The sequence below is a fragment of the Podarcis gaigeae genome, assembly GCF_964106915.1.
Source record: "Podarcis gaigeae genome assembly, chromosome: 9".
NCBI lineage: Eukaryota > Metazoa > Chordata > Lepidosauria > Squamata > Lacertidae > Podarcis > Podarcis gaigeae.
This window is the reverse complement of record NC_139685.1, coordinates 46,692,987-46,709,682: the sequence shown is the minus strand read 5'-3', so window position 1 is coordinate 46,709,682 and position 16,696 is coordinate 46,692,987.

Here is a 16,696-nt window from a genome sequence, read left to right as displayed (position 1 = left end):
AGCAATTACATATAACTGTACTTTCTCACATAAAAATTGTCAAATTATCATTTATAAATGCCTTAACATGGTATTGTGGTAAATTTCAAAGCATGAGGGCAAGACTTGTTACAAAATTGTAAATATTTGCTTCTCTTCAGATGTTAGTCTCCAGACTGATGAGACCTCAGCATTTTACCTCAGGGTTATGGTCAAAGGTACCAATTAAAATCTGTGTAGCTGGCAGAAGATGTAACACTATACCAGCAAAACAACTTTCAGAAAGATAAGGGTACAGTTTGTGCTAGCAACTGGTAACTCTGCTTTCTCTAGAACTCAAATATTTTCAGTGTATTTGTGTTAACTGTTGTAGCTCTATGTGACTAAACCTCAAAGCTATGCCTTCATTCTTTTTTCAGTGTATCAATCAATGTGTTCATTAATCAAAGTTTGATGTCAAATGCAATGTCTTGGGATCAATATAACCTGCAATATGTCATGATGTGATCTATGTTCACGTCCACCCTGAAAGCTCCAGTTTGTTCTTTTAAGATAGTGGAATGGGCAGGGCAAAGAATGCTTCTTTCTATAGGGAAATCATTTGAGGATAAATAGGGCTAAGAAATAGGAACTAAATGAGTAATTTATGAAAGTGGAATCTCTCTCTCTCGCCCCCAACAGAAGTCAGTCTGGAATTGTTAGTCAGCTGCTATCCCACCAGGAATTGTTTCTATTCAAAATAGAAGTAGTGAATGCAAAATTTGGCTGCTATAGCTTTCTTCACCATACTCTGGTATTCTAAGTGCTGCTGTTTCTGTGTTTTTTCACGTGGGGGTGGAAAGATAAGGGGACAGATTTTTTTTTTCTTTGCACAGAAAATCATTCCATGAGAGGACAACAACAGCAGTAAATCAGATTTACAGGATAGTGACTATCTCTGCAGCTATCTAGATAATTTACCCATTAATGACTTTTTATGAGACTAGATGGCTATTGTGCTGCCCAAGTAAGTAGAATTCTTCTGGTATGAAGAGCCTTAGATCCGTGGCCGAGCATTTGCCTTACATGCAGAAGGTGACAAGTTAAATCCCCAACATCTAAAATTAGGGCTGTCTGAAATCTTGGAGAGCTACAGCCAGTCAGTGTAGCCAGTCTTGAGCTAGATGAACCAATGGTCAGCCTTGGTATAAAACAACTTCCTGTATTTATGTAAAAGAGTGCTTTATACTCATATCAAAGTCCTTCATTTTCATTCAGCTATACCTGGTAATTCTATTAGATGAACTGCTGGGGAATTCCGCTAAGTGACACAAGTTCCAGGTTATGCACCAGGGTTCCTTTCTGAATCCTGAGAGCCCTTGGCAAATTGTCATCTGTTGGTGTGCCCATTCTCACTTTAGTCCCCTTCCCTTCCAAGCCACAAGCTTATCTGGAAGCAGCAGAGTGCAGCTGAGAAACCACCATTGCAGATTTCCAAGAATGACACAGCACAATGTTACATGGAACCCAGTTGGAGGCCACTAGTTTGATTTGCTATGATGTCCCAGAGGGCTACATCAGGAGATGTAGGGCCTTGTGAGAAATTAAAAACTGGCTTCCTGGGGACCATATACTGGGGCATTTCTTTCTGTTTGGTGCTTTTTTATGACAGATATCTTACATTGTGGCATAATAGGTTACCAATATTTTCTAAATGATACTCATTATTTATATACTCATATTAAGTTTCATTTACACAAAGTGTGCACCTTCATGGATCACTGCCTTGTCGTGGCGAAGGGGCTTGAATAACTCAGAGAAGCTATGAGCTATGCCATGCAGGGCCACCCATGATGGACAGGTCATAGCCAAGAGTTTAGACTAAATGTGACCCACCTGGAGAAGGAACTGGCAAACCACTCTGGTATTTTGCCAGGAAAACTACATGGACATAAAAAGGGAGAAGCTTTGAGAAGTGAGAGTTTCTAAGGCATGCTCTGGTTCATTGGGTCATGGAGAGTAGAACACGACTAAGACAACCAAACAACAACAACAACAACAACAACAACAACAACAACAACACAAAGTGTGAGCTACTAATCTGTGCATTCACCTTTTCTCCAAGGGATTTAGGTTAGCATCCATGATCTACCAGTTGCTCTCTTAGGAGTGTACGTGTGCACACACACAAACACAGCGAAGCAGAACTTTGAACCCAGGTCTCCCATGTTTTACTCCAAGCACATCAGATGCTGATTCACAAATGTGACGGGATTCCAAGAATGCAGCAGACAAACCCACATATAAAAATTAAGTGTAAACTTGTGTGAATGATTCTTTGTTCACTGAAGTTAATAGATTTGTAAAGAATATGAGTACAATATTTTCAAAACTATAAGTATTTTTTAATTTCCAAGGAAGGTCCTAAAGTACTTAAGGAGGACATTGTTCTGAACCTCCAAATAGTCTATACAACCAGAATTATTTTTTCATTTGGAAGGATTTTGTGTTTCATCCTATTATCTAAAGCTATTAAATCATAGATTACACTTCTCTATAGAGTTCACTAGGTTTTTCATTTTATCAAGAAAAATAATAATAATAATCTAGCTCTGTTGATGTAATCATAAGGGCCTTCAACATGATGAGATTATGCAAACAATACAATTCGGTTCTTTTGTGTGGAAGAGTCATCTCCTGTTGATTCATTCTTATTATTACAGAAAAACTGTCTTTCTGGCATCCTACAGAGTAATGAAACAAAATTTCATTTAAATAAATGAATTCTGAAGCAGAAAACACCACCACTCATTATTTTTTCCACTGCATATGTTAAAAAGTATATTTGGAAATGGCCAAGTACAGCTGTCAACCAACACATGTGTGTCTATTAAGATTACTATCTAGTACTTTGGATCTATACAGCTTCACACTTTGGTAAACACCATGAATCTGACAAACTTAACCTGAGTTTACAAAATCTAAAAACATTTTTCAAACATGGCAGATGAAGAGCTAAAAAGAACTCCACTCTCAATCTTCTAGCCTTGTGCTCATAGGTGTTAAGTTGTTTTTTTTTTTGTGAGGCTTTGAATTTATCAGCTTCAATCACACCAAATTTATCATAATTAATATATGATCATGAATCTGCTTCTCTGTACACTGTAGGACTGGGGAATGCTGTTGTGCTACCACCTCATCTTCTATGACATGCTCTGGCAATATCCAAACTCCCTTTTACCACCTTTCCACTCTTGACAAGATGTACAGCTCTGAGCTGGGTTTTTGATGAGTGTTTCAACAATCCCCCATTATTCTAGCTAATGTCACTGATAATATTTATCTAAATACTCCTGCTTCTTGATGTAGCCAAGTATGAGATATTAGATATGGGGTATAATGCAAATAATTTATTCAATATAAATAATAAGCAATGGTTGCATGATTACTTGAAGTGTACAAGCATATAGTATCAATATTTCTTTGTCTTATTTGTTACTTTATTTCATGTATAACAATGGATATTATATTACCGATCTTACCTACTACAGTGGTACCTTGGTTTTTGAACAGCTTAGTTCACAAACAACTTGTAACCTGAATGTTGCAAAACTGGAAGTAGGTGTTCTGGTTTTCGAACTTTTTTTCGGAAGCTGAACATGCTCCATTTTGAGTCCCCCTGTGTTTCCTGTTGTGCTGCTCATTTGTGTCTCTCCCCCCCCCCCCGCCCATTGTAATTCAAGCCTTCCGTTTCCAGTTACAGCGTTCAAGAGTGATATTTGGAGCTTATATTTGGTGCTTTTGTTTTTGCTATTTATTTTGCATTTTTTGTTTTGAGGCTTTTTCAGTTAATTTGTTTTTGTGGCTGTGTGTTCAGCTACTGATTGATTGATTAATTGCAGGAGATAAAACAGTTTGGGCAAGTAGCAGGTTTTAAATTGAATAAAAAGAAAACTAAAACGATAGTTAAAAATATGAAAGAGGACTTGGTGGAAATGTTGCAGCAACAAATTGGTATAGAAGCTGTAAAAAAAAGTTAAATATTTAGGAATTTGGTTATCGTCAAAAATATAGATCTCTTTCAGAATAATTACATACCAGTGTGGAATGGAATTAAAAGAGACTTGGAAATATGGGGAAGGATGAAATTGTCATTTTGGGGAAGGATTTCTGCTATTAAAATGAATGTGCTACCAAAGATGTTATTTTTGTTTCAGTCAATTCCAACAATCTTTAAAGAGTTGCAAAAAGCAAAAAGCAATTTCAAGATATTTCTGGCAGGGGAAGAAGCCGAGAATTCAATATAAATTGTTAACAGATGTTAAAGAAAGAGGAGGCTTCGCCCTGCCAGATTTGAAATGGTATTATGAAGCATCTTGCCTCTGTTGGTTAAAGGAATGAATGTTATTAGAAAATACAGATTTTTTTAGATCTGGAAGGTCACACCACTATATGCATACAAATAGAAGAACCTCATGGGTACCTTGCATAGTTGTTGGGCCACTGTGTGCAAGAGAACAGATTGTTTTAACTACACATGATGAGATTTAGTTACAGACTGGGAGAACTGAGGTAGCCAATGTGGCTCCTTCCAGATATTTTTGGATTATTCCTTACTTTTGGACATTCTTCTTGGTGTAGATGGAAGTTTTAGTCCAGCAACATCTGCACGGATGCCAGCAGTGCAGCTTGGGTTACATCCATTTATTTTTATTGGTTGTATCCACTGAAATCACCCCATTCACACAAGGACTTCTACTTTAGTGATGGGTCTTCATTTTTCTTTCCCCGTCCCCCATGTCCCCTAGATCTTTCATTGGGGTTCCTGCAATCCTCAAGAACAGATCTCTCTCTCTCTCTCTCTCTCTCTCTCTCTCTCTGTGTGTGTGTGTGTGTGTGTGTGCGTGCCAAAGGTGGAACACAGGGAGAGGGAAGTGATTGTGAAAGTGGAAGTTTTTACATCCTATTTCATTTGGTGCAACCTGGAAGTGTATAGATGGACATAGAGGGAAATCAATTAAATAGAATATATTTTATTTTAAAAATATTATTAGGGAAACTGTTCACCTGAAATTGAAAACATAAAAGGACAGAAGGCAGTTTTAAATCTGGTAAAAGGCAAATAGTCTTGTGGTATATGGCAAGCACATCTTTTAGGCTGCAGTTCTTTGCTCATTTGAATTCAATGAGACCTACCTAGACAGGTATACAATTGCACAGTTACAGGACTTTCAAGAGTCCTTGTTCGATATCCTTCAAGGTGCCTTTAGACAAGTGGTTGCCAGACTATCCCTAGCTTAGATCAGACATCAGGAGATCTGTCTTGATGTGGGTGTGTGACAGAGACAGACAGACTGAATACTCACTGGAAAGATTAATTTTAGTTACTTGGATTTTATTTAATCGCTTCTGGTGGGTCACAAAACAAATAAATCTATAACGTAAAGTACAAGAAATAAATAGTGTTATTACAGGCTTAGGACAATCGCCAAGACCTAAAAGTAGAGAACTCAAAATAGAGAAATATACTGAGGCTGTTGATGAGCACATCAGGAAGCTGCTGTAGAGAGCAGGTGGGAATATAGATTGATACCCCCACCTGCCCCCCAATTTAAGGCAGTCGCACCTGGGGTAAACTGCCCTCTCTCTATATCAAGATAACTTTTACCATGGTTTTTACTAGAAGAACATATAAGGAGTTGGGTATACTGCCTGACTCGGCAATCAGCCCCCCGGGCCCTGGTAAAAGACAAAGCAAAATCACAAATTACTTTCCTAAGATGGAGGAGGGTAAGAGTCCACAAAAAGAGTTAATTCTTGATGAAGTAATACCCCCCTCTCTAACTGTTCTTGATTGGACGTTTTATCTTAAAGAGACATATCAAGATACTGGAAATATTAACTCTCCATGCAGCCTAGCGCAAGAACTAGCTTTAGCCGAGGAATTTCAGGAGGGAAATACCTCTATTACTAAGGAACAGCTGCCCACGGAAGAAACTACATCTACCCATCAAAAAATACTTATTCCAAAATACTCTCAAACAGAATTGAGCGACGACCGCCCTTTGGATTATTCCCTAGCAATAAGTACTGATCTAGCTAACATAAAAAATTATCTAATAATAACAAATGGGCTATTGCTGACGTTAGTAGAAAACTTCACACCTCAATTAAAAGAGATAAAATTAAATGATATGCCCCAAGAGCATAAAACAGTTGAGCTAGTGGGGACGAACAAACCAGTAATAAATAAGAGTCTGCAAAGACATAACTCAAGGGTAAAAGTGAAGAAAAGTAAAAATATCAAAGCTACAAGGAAAGCCAAGTATACCTGCAGTAATCCAAATATACATTGGCAGAAATTGTTTAAACTTCTTCCCTCAGCTCCAAATAAATCGACCACACGGGGCAGTAAAAAGAAGCGTAAAAAGAGAGAAACAAAGATAGTTACACAGCAACCGGCTAAGGAGGACTCGCCAAGGCTGACTCCAGTAGCAAGTGAGAAGGCAGAAGTAACAATTCAGTCCCTGGATAACCAAGTATTTAACAAACCTGATGCTGCGGAAGTAGAGGCCTCTACCTATGAAGGCAATAAAACACTTAGCAATTTGAACAGCGGGGAAGAGGAAGCGTTTAGTAGAGATGATACCCCCCTTCAGACCTGGCAAGCCTCCAGTCAGGAAAGAGATTGGAATTTGATCCTAAATCCCCAAAAATTGGTATTCACGAACTTCCCGAAGCCTAAGGGCTTCCTTACTGGGAAACAGCGAATAACGAACTTTGTATCTAGCCTAAATGATATACTACCAGGAATGGTTCATTCTAATGATATCACCTCGGTGGAATATCTACATTATGATGGTCACTCAGTGAGAGCACTGACCACTTTTGGGGATCAGAACCTGGCCAAGTTTATTTTTAGGTCAAGACCTGCCTTTTTAAAAGCACGGATAACAATACTTAGGCTCTTTGAAAATAAGGCTCCTTTGAGCCCCCTTTTGAAAACTAAGCAGACAAATCTTAGAAAGGGGAAACAAATCCCAAAATCCTGGCCTGACAAACAGAACCCGCAATGCCTTGTGAGCAAAGGTGAGGATTTCTTTACTATGGAAGAAAATATCCTAATTGACCAATTCTGGATGTTCCCACCATTAATACAAACTGACATCTTGGGAAGACTAGACAAGCTAAGAGATAAGCTGGCCGAGAGAGCCTCAGGCAACGAGGTTATTAAGGGGGACCAAAAAAAGACCACAGCACGTAACCTTCAGATTAAAGCGGAGATTAACTTTCCACCAAGAGAGAATGTGCCACCCTCCAAAGAGAGCACTCCATCACCCCCCCCGAAGGAGAAATATCCCTAAGGTGACCCCACCAGACGTATGAGACAAAATGAGATACCTAGATGAAACAGAATTGGGCCAAAATCAGGCCGCAACAGAATATCCACAGAAGGAATTTATGCATAATAAAGATCTGGTGTTCACAAACGTGAGCACTTTGCATCCACCTATTGAAATCATAGAGCGGCTGGATAGCCCGCCATACAAAGACGATAGGCAACCGATACATAAAGCGACAAACCCTAAAAGTACGTTAGCTAATAATTGACAAAGACTTGACTGTGATAAAGCCAATCTTAAATTTTTATCATGGAACATTGCTGGTTGGCTCAACAAGGCGACCGACCAATCATTTGTCAATTTCATTCAAGATCATGATATAGTCTTTCTGCAAGAGACATGGCTTACAGGGGATTTAGATATAAATGGTTTTGCCTCATTTTCGCTCGCAGGTTCACCAAGCAACAAAGGGGGACGAGTTAAGGGCGGGCTAGGCATTCTAATATCCACAAGGCTGAGAGCATCTTTCGTCGAGCTGGAGCCTCTGAGCAGTATGGCCATGGCATTACTAATGAAATGCAGATATTGCACATTTCTATTGATTAATATATACGCCCCTCCCCAAAGAGACAAGCAGCTTATCAAAAATATCTGGCATAGGCTAGAATCATATGTCGATGAGCTAATGAATCAAACTCCTGCAGCGGCAGTGCTGCTGGCTGGGGATTCAAATGCCAGAATTGGCCAATCAGACGAAGTGTTATATGCTCATTTCCATGACGTACCTCCCATTTCTGAAGTAGCCCATCTTATTCCCCCAAGGCTCTCAAAAGACAAGGGCTGCAACTACGCAGGCCTATGCCTTCTACGTTTTTCCAACAATCTGGATCTGACCGTATTAAATGGTCGTGTCGACAGAGAACTCAGTGGGGAATTCACATTTATATCCAACATGGGAGCCTCCACTATCGATTACATCCTAGTGTCATCCAACCTTTTGAGCAGAGCACGGGAATACAAGGTGGTGGAGAGGGCTGACAGCGACCATCTACCACTCTGTTTAATATTGGATGTAAGAAAAGATTTATTTTGCTCTGATAAACTTGAAGCCCCATGTTTCAAAAACATGGAGCTAAGATACTCGCGTATTAAATGGTCCAGCAAATTGAGTGACGAAATATCGGAAAGACTTCACTCAGATACTTTTCTCGCTAGAAAGGAGAACCTCGTTAATTCCCCAACTCCTGAGGCTAGATTAGACATGTTCCGGGAACTGATTTCGTCCCTACAGCCTTATCTGACCAACAAAAAAACGCCACAGCAATCTCTACACTAAATCTCTACACTAAATCCAAACCCTGGTTTGACCAAGAATGCATGGCTATGAAACACCTCCTGCTGGATAAGTACAGGAACTATAGAGCTTCCATTAGACTGGTTTGAGTTAAAATGCAGTTATAAAGCTTTGATTAACAAGAAAAAGCTCCAGGCACAAAGGGAGGAATGGCAGTGCCTAGTGGAGGCCTCCCGAAGGAAAGATTCTGCCACGTTTTGGAAAACAATTGCAAAAGGCTGGAGAGACTCCCCGATTGAAATCGAATACTCTATACCTGCTGGAGCATGGGAGGCCTTTTTCCTCTCATTATATTCATCAAATCAACTGGCCCCAGTTCTGCTTCCCGCTTCAAGTGAATTTGGCAAGGAATGGCCCCCTGTAACCACAGAAGAAATTACTGGCCTTATTCAATCTCTTAAATCAGGGAAAGCCCCGGGTGCTGACAATATCCCACCAGAAATTCTTAAGACAAATGTTGAATGGTGGGCCCCTGTGCTAGCCGCCTTGTTCACTAGTATAAATCAAACGGCTATTATCCCCGAGGACTGGGGTTTAGCCATCATCATTCCAATATTCAAGAAAGGAAACAGATCTGAGCCAGCTAACTATAGACCAGTCTATTAAGTATTATCAGCAAACTATACGCTGCTCATTTATGTGACAAATTAGTGGAGTGGATGGAAAGAGAGCATATTCTATCAAGCTGGTTTTAGAGCAAAGCGTTCAACTATAGACCAGCCCTTATCCTTCAACACCTGGCAGACAAATACTCTAGAAAAGGGGGGTCTTTATATGCAGCTTTTGTGGATTTTAAATCGGCCTTTGATCTAATACCAAGGGACAGACTCTGGGAAAAGCTTGGCGCTACAAACATAGATAAACGCTTATTACGCCTTATCTGTGGTCTATACGAAAACACCAGGGTGAGGGTAAGATGCGATCGGTCAGGCCATCTAACTAAAGAAATTCAAATGCACTATGGGGTTAAACAAGGATGTGTCCTCGCGCCAACGCTATTTAATTTTTATATCAACTCTCTAGCAGTAAATATGGTGAAAGAAAATGCCCACCCTCCCAAACTGGCAGGTATGCCCCTCCCGGTGCTTCTGTATGCGGACGACGCAGTCCTACTCTCCTTTTCCTGCGTTGGCTTGAGGAAGCTTTTGAGATCACTTGCTGATTATTGTCAAGCGGAACAACTATCAATAAATTACAGCAAATCTAAAATTATGGTGTTTTCAAAAAAAAGAAGGAAACACAAATGGAGAATTAATGGTCAACCTATTGACCAGGTACCTGGGAATAACTTTTCAGGAAAGGGTCTCGTGGCACCAACACATGAAAAATGCCATTGCCAACGCAGGAAGGGCCAATAAAGCCCTTACAAGATTTTTTCACGGGAAAGGGGGTAAATACGTTCCGGCGGCCTCCCAGGTTTTTGCTGCAAAAATACTCCCACAACTCACTTATGGATCCCAGGTTTGTAGTTTTAAAAATTTTGCGCCTATGGAGGCATTTCAAGCAAAATTCTATCGGTGTTTATTGGGGATCCCTCCCTGTGTATCTAATATAGCTGTCCACTTAGAAGTTGGACAACTACCCGTTAACGCGCGGCTGTGGATTCTAAAGATACACTACTGGTTAAAACTTATTTTTTCCCCGGCCGGTTTGGCTCCCTTAACACTCTTAGACACCTTTCATTCTACCTGGAAAGCTTCCCTATTTGAAAAGAAGCTTGGGATTCTCCCCGCAGATCTTGATAGCAGCAGGATATGAGAGAGCCAGAGGTCAAGTGCTCCAGCGCATTAGGGACATAGAGCTGCAATGTCATATGGGCAAAATGGATAAACATGCCACAATTAGAGACTTTGGGAGAGGGTTCTCACCTGCAAATTATCTGGCTGATTTACAAATACCTAAGTACAGACACTCCTTTACCCTGGCCAGATTTAACGTTCTGCCCTCTGCCCTGCTGTTAGGCAGATATGAGGGCAAACCATATGAGTCACGTGTTTGCCCATGTGGCTCATCGGAAGTGGAAACAAGTTTGCATGTATTGCTGCACTGTAGTTATTACGAGGATCTACGCCTGACCTTTATTGCCCCAGTTCTACAAAAGCTTAAAAATGAACCAGAACTCCATTGTATGAGAGCCTTGGTAGAAGATAAGGTTCCTGAAATCATGATCAATGTTGCTAAATTCTGTGTAGCCGCTATTAGGCGCAGGAAACAAGAGCTTTCCAATGTCAACATGCAGGCGAAGGCAAATACTTAATTTTATACATGCTGTCTAACTTTAAATTGTTGTTATGGCCTAATCTGTATTGAAATTGTCCTTTGTTTTCTCCGGTGTTGTGTTTCGATGACTAGTTGTACGAGTTAATCTGGTCTGTGACCGTTTAATAAAATTTGAATTTGAATTTGAATAGTGTTATCCATCGAAAAGGTTTAAAACCTTTAGCTAGTGAAAAATTTCAGAGTGTTGTTTATCTCTAGCCATGCTAGTCTCTTGCAGGAAAAACAACAAAAAGTCTTGCAAAAAAGATGCTTTTCTAGTGAGTGAACCACGTTTCTGTTATTATTAAATAAAAATATGTAATCAAGCAGGATTTAAAGGATGGTACCATTTATTCCTTTCTGTCTTCTAGCTCTCCAACCAAACTCAACAATATATACAGAATTTGATGAATGCCAAGCATTCCCACTGTAAGTCCTTGCTATGCCAGTTATTGATTCAAACAGCATGTGCTTGCTGACCAGAGCAAGGTCATCTATAATTGCCTCTTTCCATTCTTACCCTCTTCCCAAGGGATAATTCAAGGAAGATCTTCTTTACCTTGCTTGTCCTTCTAAAGAAGCTTAACTAGTACTGAATAGCCTTGATTGAAACTTGAATGTTGGATTCTCCCTTCTAAAATCATATTCATATGCCAAGTGGTAATTCTTGAATATATTAATCTAATGCTTGCTGGTTTCAATAAAAGATGAATAAATTAATAGTACTTCTAAATGTGCATATGTACCAGCATTAAAATAATGTGTTCAGAAAGTACGGTCTTTGTGTGTATATATTGTATGTGTTCATGTGTTCCTATATGCCAAATAATTACATATGTATATTTGTATTGACACCTGACCATGAGGTCAAGTGAAGTGTACTATATATTCAGTTATTTTATCTGTTTGGCTTTCAGAACTACATCTTTAAAGGCACTTATGTTCCTTTACTTTCTATTCTTTAAAAGAGAATCACATAGTAAATGTCATAGTAAATGTCAGGGGCTGGCCAGAGGAGGAGGAGGAATGGTAGAGACTGCCTCCCCATCCTGACCTTTCCAGGGAGGAGGAAGAGGAAGACAGTATAGATGCAGTACAGATGCAGATGAGGGGGAAAGTCGGGAAATAATGGGAGAGGAGGAGCAGGCAGAGCCGGAGCAGCAGCTCGCTGACACATTCTCACTAGAAAGCATCCCACCATCTCCCAGAACCTGGCGTGCCTTACAAGTAGGAGAGCAAAGAGCCTGAAGACAGAGGGCACTTAGTGGAACCCATAGAGGAGATGGTGATGATGATGAATGAGGAAGTGGGAGAGAAGGGAAGTGGAGATTCACTTGGGACAATGCCATTATCCAAAAGGCTGGGTTCTATAGCCTCTCTCTGTAAAGTTTGAAATAAAAAAGGACTGTAAGAAAGTTTTCCTTGTCTTTATACTTTCCTTGGCAACCAGCCAGAAGCTGCTGGCAGCACCCTGACAATTACTTATACTGCTTGGGGCTTGTGTGTGTGTGTGTGTGTGTGTGTGTGTGTGTGTGTGAAGATGATGGACAGGATCTGTAACATGGAACGGGGACTTTAATGTGTTTGTTTCATTAAGCAGTATATGGAGTTACATGAGGGAGGGAACCAGATGTATACCGCTGGTGAGACAGTAGCATATGGAGTTTCCACCACAGATGCCAAATCACTTGCTAGCCCTGATTTAATGGCACTTTATAGAAATGACCACTAAAGATCAGGAAAGGAAATTTAGCAACTGTAAGAAAATATGACAGAACAGAGTAAAACACAGCTTATTAAACAGAATGTCCACAATCCAACACTGTTAGGCAGGCTTAAAATGAAATGAAATCAATGGCCTTCTGTGCCTGTAACTTGGTTTGTGGCCTTTAAACAAACAAAAGCAAAGCTTTCTTGTTGTTGCAAACTAATAATGTGGAGAGGATACTTGCATGCCATCTGGACCCCTGCCCTTCCTAGTTGGGGGTGGGGTGGGGGTCCAGAGTCTTGTGAACATCTTAATGGTGAAATGGGTGGGTGATCACTGCCCTTAAAGAGGTGACAATGTATCCACTCTTTAAAAAAGCCACTCTTGGACCCCATAGTGTGTAATAACTAGTGGGCAGTCACCTATTTTGGGAAATGTGGAGAGCGTTGTGGTGCAGAAAGTTTTAAGGTTCCTGGATGATACAGATTATCTAGATTCACTTTAATCTGGGTTCAGGCCTGGCTGAGCTCAGAGAGTAGAATTCAGGGACTGCTCTTCAGCCCCTTGGCACTTGTGCTATGGAGTTCCCTAAGTGTCAGGGACTGGGCTGAAGAGGAGAAGGAATGGTGGAGGTCTCCCCCCACTTTCTCTTGTAGCTTCCAGAGACAAGGCAGGCAGTCTCAAATTACAGCAGGGCTTTAAGGAAGGTAACAACTCAGACATAGGAGAACAGCAGAGTTAAGCAGTATTAGGAGAAGGAGGAGGGGAGGCAGAGCAGCTAGCTGACACGTCACTGGACAGCATAACCGACCCTCCTTCTCCCAAAACTCAGCATTCATTAAGGGTGCAAGAACAAAGGGCACAGAGGCAGTTGTCCCCAGAAGGATGCCGTAGAAACAGGTGTTGTTGCTAGAAGGGAAGGGGGAGGAGCTCAGTGGGACAACGCCATCATTGAGGAATGACTGTATTCTTTGTCTTTCACTGGGATGTCTTAATAAATCATAAGTAAGAACTTTCTTGTTTCCTGCCTGCTTCTTGGTGCCATCAGGGAAGGGAGAGAATTCCTGAAGCCTGCCACTAAGGCACTATGCTGTCCCGAATGCAGTTGAACATCTATATGTAGTTATTGGGATTGATTAGGGATTTTGAAACACTGTGTCATGAGTACACAGATGATACACAGCTCTATTTATAGCATCTGAACTGGAAGTGGCTTCACAAACCTTGGTTCAGTGCCTGAAAGCAGTGGCAACTTCTCTGTTGCATTGTGAATCTTTGCACCTGGAAAACACACCTACTTGAACATCTTGTTTTCCCCACCACAGTTTTGCTAGGGACTTGGGAAGAGTTACTTATTTGATTGATAATCATGAGATAAGCATGAGTTCTAAATATAAAATGTGTGTGAGAGAAATTGTGTGAATTTTAAACTGCCTGCTCTATTGGAAACAATGGATACAGTTACTGAATTTTGACGAGAGGGATAGTGGTGTGAAACATGTAAGGTAATGGTCACTAACAGCATAGGAGGCATCATCACTGTTTAGTTCACATTACCTGCTGCATTAGATGACTGAAGTGTGCGCCCACGCCTGCATTTTTCCCCCCAATGGGCCACGCTGGAACTGGAAACTTAACTCAAAATTTCTGCATGAATTGTCATGCTCAGTCAATTGTGCACAGACAGACAAATCTCCAGACTGGAATCCAGGCCAGACTTCAGGGAGCCCATACCAATTCTTTTCTGTGCAAAGAAGAATATCTTTTAATAGGATTTGCTGCATGGTTGAGAAAATATAGTAGCGTCCTATTTTAGCTTAGCCACTTTGATCCATTCTCACATTTGGCTGAAAATCAATAGGCATGCTGAGTCAATCAGGTGTAGAAGAGAGGTTGTTACTAATCTGAAATCACACTCCCCTTCTGCATTCCATTTTGTTTAGTGAATTGAAGCAGCCAGGTAGGTTCTGCAATCTTTTGAGGGAAATTTCAATTGACTAGGAGAACAAATGCAATATATTTCATGACTTCTTATTTCTACTTGGTTAGTTATGAATACACGTGCCAGTAATCTGTTTCCTCTGTTTCACACCCACATGGAAAGTGACCCAATTGAAGTATTTTATGTTTTGGTGGAGGGGGTTGAGGGGAAAGTGGGTGTTATGAAGTTGACTATAATCATGTCTAATGAATGGTATAGTTCAGATATTAGGTTAGTGGGCAGAGAGTTTGTTAATTATTTATACCACACAGTTTGTGTGCAATAAATGTGCACCTCAATAACCCTCTCAAAAATGAGAGGGGGTGTAAGCCATCGCTGTTCCTATTTTGGAAACCAAGAGAGAGAAATGGAGTTAGTCCAAGTCTATATGCATTTCAAAATATTTTTTTGGTCTTTTTGGTGTACACAATCACAATATTTTTCTTATGAGTTGGCAGTTTATAAATAAAATATTTTATAAATTAAATCTTAATAAAGAAAGCAAGAAAGAATAGGAAGTCAGTCTAAAAGGAACTTGGCTACAGTTACTTTATTATTAGAAGAAATACATTGAAAAGTTAAGCTCAGAGGGCCAAGTCTCAAGCCATTTTGTTTCCTAGGAGGGTCTTAAAACAACAACGGGGTGAATTCCTGTTGCTTTGTCCTAGCTTCTGCCAACCTAGCAGTTCAAAAGCACACTGGTGCAAGTAGATAAATAGGAACCAGTGCAGCGGGAAGGTAAACGGTGTTTCCATGCACTCTGGCTTCTGTCACAGTGTTCTGTTGCACCAGAAGCAGTTTAGTCATGCTGGCCACATGACCTGGAAAGCTGTCTGTGGACAAACGCCAGCTCCATCAGCCTGAAAGCAAGATAAGTGCTGCAACCCCATTGTCGCCTTTGACTGGCTTAACCATCCAGGGGTCCTTTACCTTTACCTTTACCTTTACCTTTACCTTACCTCTAAGATATGGTTACCAGATTTTTTTCCATTGAATCTGGGGATACTTTTTTTTTTTTTAAGTTGAATAGCAACAGGGAATCAGTAGTGGGGATGGTGAGGCAAAAGACCCTGGGCCCAAGCACACATGCAAAGTCCTTCTTTCGCACCCGGTGAAACATAAATGTGCAGAGTTTTTAAAAAACTGGGCAATGGTGCGTCGCTCACCCATGGCTCCCGAGCCTTGCCCGATCTCCTTCCTCCTTCTTCCTTTGTTTTGACAGATCTGCTTGGGAGCCATGGGCGGGCGGCCATTGCCCTGGAGTGGCACAAGGTGTGTGGTTTCTCTGCCAGGCAAGGTGCAAAGCCCTTCTTTTGTACCCTGTGAAACATAAGTGCACAGAGTTTCTAAAAAACAGGGCAATGGCCGCCCGCTCATGACTCCCAAGCCTCCCCCAATCAGTCAAAACAAAGGGGGAAGGGGCAGGAGATCTGTACCGTCAGACGTCCCCAGTTCCCCTTTGGCAGTGGTGGCAGCAGCGGCAGTCAGCAGCCCAGAGCCAGCCTGGTAGCGCAGTTGGCTCTGGCTGGCGAGCAGCTCCTGAAGCCAGCCAGAGCGAACTGTGCTACCAGGCTGCCGCTATCACGTTTCCAGGGGACAGATTTGCAAATCCGGGGACTGTCCCCAGGAACCGGGGATGTCTGGTAACCCTACTCCAAGAGAATGAGGGAGGCATTTGTGGTGACTTCTGGCACCTCTTTTTCTAGAAAAATAGCACTGCATGTGACCATTTCCTCTCATAAAAGGAGGCTGGCAAAATTTAAGTAAAGCAGAGGAGAAATAAGAAGCCCCCTCCCTGCAAGGCAAAATGATTATAGGAAGAGCCCTTTGCAACAAAAAGCAGCAAAATGAGAAGAGTTTCTGGAATAACAATGTTCAGATTGACGCCACTCTGTTCTAACAGCCAGTGGCCAGAGTTTCTCAGACACACATTTTCAATCACACAATCCACAGAGGAGAGAGGAAAATCCTTTTACTTCTACTCTGAATTCATTGAAGTGTAATCACAGACTAATTCATTCACAATCTCAATCTATGCTTTGCGGGGTATAAAAAGATCCTCTGAGGAATATCACTTTTGTGCTTTTTTGCTT